At 47.1% G+C, this 10,210-nt stretch overlaps 1 pseudogene; it reads right to left on the bottom strand.

The window, feature by feature from the left end:
- Positions 1 to 3,225: 3,225 nt before the first annotated feature.
- The window catches only part of LOC112068160 (solute carrier family 22 member 13-like), a 52,584-nt pseudogene continuing 45,599 nt past the window's right edge, over positions 3,226 to 10,210 (bottom strand).

Raw genomic sequence — 10,210 nt, forward strand, 5'->3', positions numbered from 1 at the left:
TACATCAAATCAAAAGTTTATTGGTCATGTACACAGTTTTGCAGATGTTATCTTCAGGGGCTACTGTAGCTCCAACAGCAAGCTCCAACAGCCCGCTCCAACAGCCAGCTCCAACAGCCAGCTCCAACAGTCTACTGTAGCTCCAACAGTCTACTGTAGCTCCAACAGCCCGCTCCAACAGTCTACAGTAGCTCCAACAGCCTGCTCCAACAGTCTACAGTAGCTCCAACAGCCCGCTCCAACAGTCTACTGTAGCTCCAACAGTCTACTGTAGCTCCAACAGTCTACTGTAGCTCCAACAGTCTACTGTAGCTCCAACAGTCTACTGTAGCTCCAACAATCTACTGCAGCTCCAACAGTCTACTCCAACAGTCTGCTACAACATTCTGCTACAACAGTTTACTGTAGCTCCAACAGTCTACTGTAGCTCCAACAGCCTACTGTAGCTCCAACAGTCTACTGCAGCTCCAACAGTCTACTGTAGCTCCAACATTCTGCTCCAACAGTTTACGTAGCTCCAACAGCCTACTGTAGCTCCAACAGTCTACTGTAGCTCCAACAGTCTACTGTAGCTCCAACAGCCTACTGTAGCTCCAACAGTCTACTGCAGCTCCAACTCTACTGTAGCTCCAACATTCTGCTCCAACAGTTTACTGTAGCTCCAACAGTCTACTGTAGCGCCAACAGCCTACGTAGCTCCAACATTACTACTGTGCTCCAACAGTCATGTAGCTCCAACAGTCTACGTAGCTCCAAACAATCTACTGCAGCTCCAACAGTCTACTGTAGCTCCAACAGTCTACTGTAGCTCCAACAGTCTACTGCAGCTCCAACAGTCTACTGTAGCTCCAACAATCTACTGCAGCTCCAACAGTTCACTGTAGCTCCAACAGCCTGCTGTAGCTCCAACATTCGCTCCAACCAGTCTGCTGTAGCTCCAACAGTCTACTGTAGCTCCAACATTCTGCTCCAACAGTCTACTGTAGCTCCAACAGTCTACTGCAGCTCCAACAGTCTACTGCAGTCCATTAGTCTACTACAGCCCAACAGTACTGGAGCTCCAACTTCTGCTCCAACAGTCTACTTGTAGCTCCAACAGTCTACTGTAGCTCCAACAGTCTCCTGTAGCTCCAACAGTTCCTGTAGCCCAACAGTCACTGTAGCTCCAACAGTCTACTGTAGCTCCAACAGTCGTCTACTGCAGCTCCAACAGACGTCTTACTGTAGCTCCAACAGTCTCCTGTAGCTCCAACAGTCTACTGTAGCTCCAACAGTCTACTGTAGCTCCAACAGTCTCCTGTAGCTCCAACAGTCTACTGTTACTCCAACATTCTGCTCCAACAGTCACTGTAGCTCCAACCAGCTACTGCAGCCTTCCAACAGTCTCCTGAGCTCCAACAGCTCCTGTAGTCCATAAGTACTGTAGCTCCAACAGTCTACTGTAGCTCAACAGTCTACTGTAGCTCCAACAGTCTACTGCAGCTCCAAACAGTCTACTGTAGCTCCAACAGTCTCCTGGAGCTCCAACAGTCTCTACTCGTAGCTCCAAACAGTCTCCTGTAGCTCCAATAGTCTACTGTAGCTCCAACACGTCTCCTGTAGCTCCAACATTCTGCTCCAACAGTCTCCTGTAGCTCCAACAGTCTACTGTAGCTCCAACATCTGCTCCAACAGTCTACTGTAGCTCAACGATCTACTGCAGCTCCAACAGTCTACTGTAGCTCAACAGTCTCCTGCAGCTCCAACAGTCTACTGCAGCTCCAACAGTTCTACTGTAGCTCCAACAGTCTACTGTAGCTCCAACAGTCTGCTCAACAGTCTACTGTAGCTCCAACAGTCTATGTAGCTTCAACAGTCTACTGTAGCTCCAAATTCTGCTCCAACAGTCTACTGTTAGCTCCAACAGTCTACTGTGCTTCAACAGTCTCTGTAGCTCCAACAGTCTACTGCATCTCCAACAGCCCGCTTCAGAGTCTACTGTAGATTCAACAGTCTGCTCCAACAGTCTACTGTAGCTTCAACAGTCTACTGTAGCTCCAACAGTCTGCTCCAACAGTCTTACTGCAGCTTCCAACAGTCTACTGTAGCTCCAACAGTCTCCTGCAGCTCCAACAGCTACTACTGCAGCTCCAACAGTCTACCTCAGCTCCAACAGTCTACTAGCTCACCAGTCTGCTCCAACAGTCTACTGTAGCTCCAACAGTCTACTGTAGCTTCAACAGTCTACTGTAGCTCCAACAGTCTACTGCATCTCAACACAGCCCGCTTCAGAAGTCTACTGTAGATTCAAAAGTCTGCTCCAACAGTCTACTGTAGCTTCAACAGTCTACTGTAAGCTCAACAGTCTGCCAACAGTCTACTGCATCTCAACAACCCGCTTCAGACAGTCTACGTTAGCTCCAACATGCTGCTCCAACAGTCTACTGTAGATTCAACAGTCTGCTTCAACAGTCTACTGTAGCTCAAACAGTCTACTGTAGATTCAACAGTCTGCTCCAACAGTCTACTGTAGCTCAAACAGTTTACTGTAGCTTCAACAGTCTCCTGCATCTCCAACAGTCTACTGTTGCTCCAACAGTCTACTCTAGCTCCAACAGTCTGCTCCAACAGTCTACTGTAGCTTCAACAGTCTACTGTAGCCCAACAGTCTACCGCATCTCCAACAGCCTACACCAAGAGCTTGCTCCAACATTCTGCTCCAACAGTCTACTGTAGATGTAACAGTCTACTGTAGCTCCAACAGTCTACTGTTAGCTCCAACATCTGCTGTAGCTCCAACAGTCTACTGCATCTCAAACAGTCTGCTGCCAACAGTCTACTGTAGCTCCAACAGTTACTGTAGCTCCAACAGTCTGCTCAACAGTCTACTGTAGCTTCAACAGTTCTACTGTAGCTCCACAGTCTACTGCATCTCCAACAGCCTACTCCAACAGTCTGCTCCAACATTCTGCTTCAACAGTCTACTGTAGCTCCAACAGTCTACTGTAGCTCCAACAGTCTGCTGAGCTCCAACAGTCTACTGCATCTCAAACAGTCTGCCCAACAGTCTACCGTAGCCCAACAGTCTACTGTAGCTCCAACAGTCTGCTCCAACAGTCTACTGTAGCTTCAACAGTCTACTGTAGCTCCAACAGTCTACTGCATCTCCAACAGCCTACTCCAACAGTCTACGTAGCTCCCCCAACACTTCTGCTTCAACAGTCTCTACTGGTAGCTGCAACAGTCTACTGTAGCTCCAACAGTCTACTGTAGCTACAACAATGCAGCAATATCTAGCAATACAATAACAATACACACATCATCCAAACGTTAAAAAAACATACAAAATGTATTTGGAACTGAAGCAGTGATTTATACAAACATATATTTACCATTTGTATTTTTCTTTAGAAATGTTCACCTATATCAAAATGTTTTTTTGTGATATAAATAATGCATTTTATCATTCAATTTATACAAAATAAAGTAGTTTTGTTTACAAAACGTCTCTCAAACAATGTAGTAGAGATCTGAATAACAATCACATGTTTTGATTGGCCACTTCGTATATCTACTTGATGTTGATCAGAACAATCACATACTCCATGTAAAGCTCAAGATAATATAAAACAGTGATAATCGTTTACATTTTTGTGATCATTGTTTCTTCTGTCTTATCTTGTATCGTCTTCTTCCAACGTCTATCTTCTACATGACTAGGTCCATTTTCAAGATTCAACTTCTCGGGAGTTCTAGAATCAAAAACAACAGAAATACACATTTTAAATACATTATTACAGTGGAAATGCTAAATCTTGATATCAACACAGTTGAAATTACGACAATATAAGCACGCTGAACCAGACTGCTTTCACAGAGGTCTCAAAAACATAACATCCTTCTATCCATTCGCTCTCTCATCCATCCATCCATCCATCCGTCCCCCTCCCCATCCCTCCAGAATGATACTCACACTGTGTCCTTCTCCTGGGGTTCAGTGTGGTCTTGTAGCTCAGTGTTGAGTGTCTCAGGCAGCATGAAGCAGAGGCCCCCACCCAGGAAGGGCAGGATGCCATAGATCAACATAGGGATGGAATAGTGATACACCTCCAGCAGTCTAATCAGGGGGGCAAGGATGCCAGCCACACGGGCACACATGGAGTTCAGACCCACTCCGTTCTGTCTGCAAGACAACACACAGAACAGGAAGTTCAGACCCACTCCGTTTTCTGCAAGAAACACCAGAATCAGGAAGTTCAGACCCACTCCGTTCTGTCTACAAGACAACACACAGAACAGGAAGTTCAGACCCACTCCGTTCTGTCTACAAGACAACACACAGAAACAGGAAGTTCAGACCCACTCCGTTCTGTCTACAACACAAACACCAGATCAGGAAGTTCAGACCCACTCCGTCTGTCTGCAAGAAAACACACGAACAGGAAGTTCGACCCACTCCGTTCTGTCTGCAAGAACAACACACAGATCAGGAAGTTCAGACCCACTCCGTTCTGTCTGCAAGACAACACACAAGAAACAGGAAAGTTCAGACCCACTCCGTTCTGTCTGCAAGACAACACACAGATCAGGAAGTTCAGACCCACTCCGTTCTGTCTGCAAGACAACACACAGAACAGGAAGTTCAGACCCACTCCGTTCTGTCTGCAAGACACACAGAACAGGAAGTTCAGACCCACTCCGTTCTGTCTGCAAGACAACCACACAGATCAGGAAGTTCAGACCCACCTCCGTTCTGTCTGCAAGACAACACACAGAACAGGAAGTTCAGACCCACTCCGTTCTGTCTGCAAGACAACACACAGAACGGAAGTTCAGACCCACTCCGTTCTGTCTGCAAGACAACACACAGAACAGGAAGTTCAGACCCACTCCGTTCTGTCTGCAAGACAACACACAGAACAGGAAGTTCAGACCCACTCCGTTCTGTCTGCAAGACAACACACAGAACAGGAAGTTCAGACCCACTCCGTTCTGTCTGCAAGACAAACACACAGAACAGGAAGTTCAGACCCACTCCGTTCTGTCTGCAAGACAACACACAGAAAGGAAGTTCAGACCCACTCCGTTCTGTCTGCAAGACAACACACAGAACAGGAAGTTCAGACCCACCCGTTCTGTCTGCAAGACACACACAGAACAGGAAGTTCAGACCCCTCCGTTCTGTCTGCAAGACAACACACAGAACAGGAAGTTCAGACCCACTCCGTTCTGTCTGCAAGACAACACACAGAACAGGAAGTTCAGACCCACTCCGTTCTGTCTGCAAGACAACCACACAGAACAGGAAGTTCAGACCCACTCCGTTCTGTCTACAAGACAACACAGACAGGAAGTTCAGACCCACTCCGTTCTGTCTGCAAGACAACACACAAACAGGAAGTTCAGACCCACTCCGTTCTGTCTACAAGACAAACAACAGAACAGGAAGTTCAGACCCACTCCGTTCTGTCTGCAAGAAAACCCACAGATCAGGAAGTTCAGACCCACTCCGTTCTGTCTACAAGACAACACACAGATCAGAAAGTTCAGACCCACTCCGTTCTGTCTGCAAGAAACAACACAGACAGGAAGTTCAGACCACTCCGTTCTGTCTGCAGACGACACACAGATCAGGAAGTTCAGACCCACTCCGTTCTGTCTGCAAGAAAAACCCACAGAACAGGAAGTTCAGACCCACTCCGTTCTGTCTGCAAGACAACACACAGAACAGGAAGTTCAGACCCACTCCGTTCTGTCTGCAAGAAAACCCACAGATCAGGAAGTTCAGGACCCACTCCGTTCTGTCTACAAGACAACACACAGATCAGGAAGTTCAGACCCACTCCGTTCTGTCTGCAAGAAACCCACAGAACAGGAAGTTCAGAACCCACTCCGTTCTGTCTGCAAGACGACACACAAGATCAGGAAGTTCAGACCCACTCCGTTCTGTCTGCAAGAAAACCCACAGATCATGGCAAAAGTTCAGACCCACTCCGTTCTGTCTGCAAGACGACACACAGATCAGGAAGTTCAAACCCACTCCATTCTGTCAAAAAATCCAAGATGGCGTAGCAGTCGAGCGTCTGTTTGTCCCGTCCCGTCCCATGTATATATATTTTTCTTCTTATATCCTTTTAATGTTTTATTTTTAAATCACAATTTCCATCTACGGACTGAACATACTTTCCTGCCACCCGACTCACCCAATGTGGTATGGATCTTCTATTTTTTACACTTTAGAACCGGAACCCCCATCAGAAGCTAGCCAGCTAACTAGCTACTAGCAAGTAGTCAGTTAGCCACTGCTAGCGGTCATCACCGTTAACTCAGACATCAGCCAGCCATAGCCCTGTCAGTTCCTGCCAGTCTGCACAGCGCGATATCAACCCAGAGCATATCGGACTGCTTTTTCTCTACCACATCTCCGGATTCCTACCACAAGCTCTGAACCTTTACACAGGATCATCGCAGCTAGCTAGCTGCTATCTGAGTGGCTACTCCTGGCTAACGTCTCTGTCCCAAAGCAAGCACCAGTTAACCTGGAGCTAGGCCCATCTCCCGCCTAGATGAAGAGGTCCATCAGCCAATTCTTGGGCTACAATACCTATTTTGCCATTTGGCCTTGACCCTTTTTTACTGCCGACACAGAGCCTCGCCGATCCATCACGACTGGTCTGCTGACGTAACCGTCTGAGGGGGTTTCAACAGGCTGTTCCGTTGCGACGTCCCATCTGCTAGCCTGCTAGCCTCGGCCCGGTATCTGTCTGAATCGCCGTGTCTCCAGCTCGCCTAGCTACTCACTGGACCCTATGATCACTCGGCTACACATGCCTCTCCCTAATGTCAATATGCCTTGTCCATTGCTGTTTTGGTTAGTGATTATTGTCTTATTTCACTGTAGAGCCTCCAGCCCTGCTCAATATGCCTTAGCTAGCCCTTTTGTTCCACCCCCCACACATGCTCTGACTTAAATGGTGCCTCTAGAGACAAAACCTCTCTCATCGTCACTCAATGGATAGGTTTACCTCCACTGTATACACATCCTACCATACTCTTGTCTGTACATTATGCCTTGAATCTAGTCTTCCACGCCCAGAAATCTGCTCCTTTTACTCTCTGTTCCGAATGCACTAGACGACCAGTTCTTATAGCCTTTAGCCGTACCCTTTTCCTACTCCTCCTCTGTTACTCTGGTGATGTAGAGGTTAACCCAGGCCCTGCAGCCCTTAGTTCCACTCCCATTCCCCAGGCGCTCTCATTTGTTGACTTCTGTAACCGTAAAAGCCATGGTTTCATGCATGTTAACGTTAGAAGCCTTCTCCCTAAGTTTGTTTTATTCACTGCTTTAGCACACTCCGCCAACCCTGATGTCCTAGCCGTGTCTGAATCCTTGCTTAGGAAGGCCACCAAAAATCCTGAAATTTCCATCCCTAACGATAACATTTTCTGACAAGATAGAACTGCCAAAGGGGGTGGAGTTGCAATCTACTGCAGAGATAGCCTGCAGAGTTCTGTCTTACTCTCCAGGTCTGTGCTCAACAAATTCGAGCTTCTACATTTAAAAATCCACCTTTCCAGAAACAAGTCTCTCACCGTTGCTGCTTGTTATAGACCCCCTTCAGCCCCCAGCTGTGCCCTGGACACCATATGTGAATTGATTGCCGACCATCTATCTTCAGAGTTCGCACTGTTAGGTGACCTAAACTGGGACATGCATAACACACCGGCCGTCCTACAATCTAAGCTACATGCCCTCAATCTCACACAAATTATCAAGGAACCTACCAGGTACAGCCCTAAATCCGTAACCATGGGCACCCTCTTAGATATCATCCTGATCAACTTGCCCTGTAAATACACCTCTGCTGTCTTCAACCAGGACCGCAGCAATCATTGCCTCATTGCCTGCGTGCGTAATGGGTCTGCGGTCAAACGACCACCCCTCATCACTGTCAAACGCTCCCTAAAACACTTCAGCGAGCAGGCCTTTCTAATCGACCTGGCCCGGGTATCCTGGAAGGATATTGACCTCATCCCGTCAGTAGAGGATGCCTGGTTGCTCTTTAAAATTGCTTTCCTCACCATCTTAAAAAAGCATYCCCCATTCAAAAAATGTAGAACTAAGAACAGATATARCCCTTGGTTCACCCCAGACTTGACTGCCCTTGACCAGCACAAAAACATCCTGTGGTGTTRTGCAATAGTATTGAATAGCCCCTGCGAATTGCAACTTTTCAGGGAAGTCAGGAACCAATACACTCAGTCAGTTAGCAAGCTAAGGCTAGCTTTCTCAAAAAGAAATTTGCATCCTGTAGCACTAATTCCAAAAAGTTCTGGGACAGTGTAAAGTCCATGGAGAAWAAGAGCACCTCCTCCCAGCTGCCCACTGCACTGAGGATAGGAAGCATTGTCACCACCGATAAATCTACGAAAATCGATAATTTCAATAAGCATTTTTTCTATGGTTGGCCATGCTTTCCACATGGCTACCCCTACCCTGGCCAACATCTCAGCACCCCCTGCAGCAACTTGCCCAAGGCCCCCCCGCTTCTCCTTCACCCAAAACCAGACAGCTGATGTTCTGAAAGAGCTGCAAAATCTGGACCCCTACAAATCAGCTGGGCTAGTCAATCTGGACCCTCTCTTTCTAAAATTATCCGCCGAAATTGTTGCAACCCCTATTACTAGCCTGTTCAACCTCTCTTTCGTATTGTTTGAGATCCCCAAAGATTGGAAATTTGCCGCGTTCATCTCCCTCTTCAAAAGGGGAGACACTCTCGACCCAAACTGTTATAGACCTATATCCATCCTGCCCTGCCTTTCTAAAACCTTCGAAAGCCAAGTTAACAAACAGATCACCGACCATTTCAAATCCCCCCGTACCTTCTCCACTATGCAATCTGGATTACAAGCTGGTCATGGGTACACCTCAGCCACGCTCAAGGTCCTAGCACTGTGCAGCCGTCTTCATCGACCTGGCCAAGGATTTCGACTCTGTCAATCACCGCATTCTTATCGGCAGACTCAATAGCCTTAGCTTCTCAAATGACTGCCTCGCCTGGTTCACCAACTACTTCTCAGATAGAGTTCAGTGTGTCAAATCGGAGGGCCTGTTGTCCGGACCTCTGGCAGTCTCTGTAGGGGTGCCACAGGGTTCAATTCTCGGGCCAACTCTTTTCTCTGTATATCAATGATTTCGCTCTTGCTGCTGGTGATTCTCTGATCCACCTCTAKGCAGACGACACCATTCTGTATACACTGTTCTAACAAACCTCCAAACGAGCCTCAATGTCATACAACACTCCTCCAACTGCTTTTAAATGCAAGTTAAACTAAGTGCTCTTCAACCGATTGCTGCCCGCACCCTCCCGCCCAACTAGCATCCTCTGGATGGTTCTGACTTAAAATATGTAGACAAATACCTAGGTGTCTGGTTAGACTGTAAACTCTCCTTCCAGACTCACATTAAGCATCTCCAATCCATAATTAAATCTAGAATCTGCTTCCTATTTCGCAACAAAGCCTCCTTCACTCATGCTGCCAAACATACCATCATAAAACTGACTTTCCTTCGGATCCTTGAACTTCGGCGATGTCATTTGCAAAATAGCCCCCAACACTCCACTCAGTAAACTGGATGTAGTCTATCACAGTGCCATCAATTTTTTCACCAAAGCCCCATATTCTACCCACCACTGCGACCTGTATGCTCTCGTTGGCTGGCCCTCACTACATTTTCGTTGCCAAACCACTGGCTCCAGGTCCTCTATAAGTCTTTGCTAGGTAAAGTCCCACCTTATCTCAGCTCACTGGTCACCATAGCAACACCCACCCGTAGCACGCGCTCCAGCAGGTATATTTCACTGGTCACCCCCAGAGCCAACACTTCCTTTAGCCGCCTTTCCTTCCAGTTCTCTGCTGACAATGACTGGAACGAATTGCAAAAATCACTGAAGCTGGAAACGTATATCTCCCTCACTAATTTTAAGCATCAGCTGTCAGAGCAGCTTACCGATCACTGTACCTGTACACAGCCAATCTGTATATTCCACACCTAACTACCTCATCCCCATATTGTTACTTTTCTTTTTGCTCTTTTGCACCCCTGTATCTCTACTTGCACGTCATCATCCCGACATCTATCAATCCAGTGTTAATGCTAAATTGTAATCATTTTGTCTCTATAGCCTATTTATTGCCTTACCTCCCGACTCTTCTACATTTGCACACA

The sequence above is a fragment of the Salvelinus sp. IW2-2015 genome, unplaced genomic scaffold (assembly GCF_002910315.2).
Source record: "Salvelinus sp. IW2-2015 unplaced genomic scaffold, ASM291031v2 Un_scaffold122, whole genome shotgun sequence".
Classification (NCBI taxonomy): Eukaryota; Metazoa; Chordata; class Actinopteri; order Salmoniformes; family Salmonidae; genus Salvelinus; species Salvelinus sp. IW2-2015.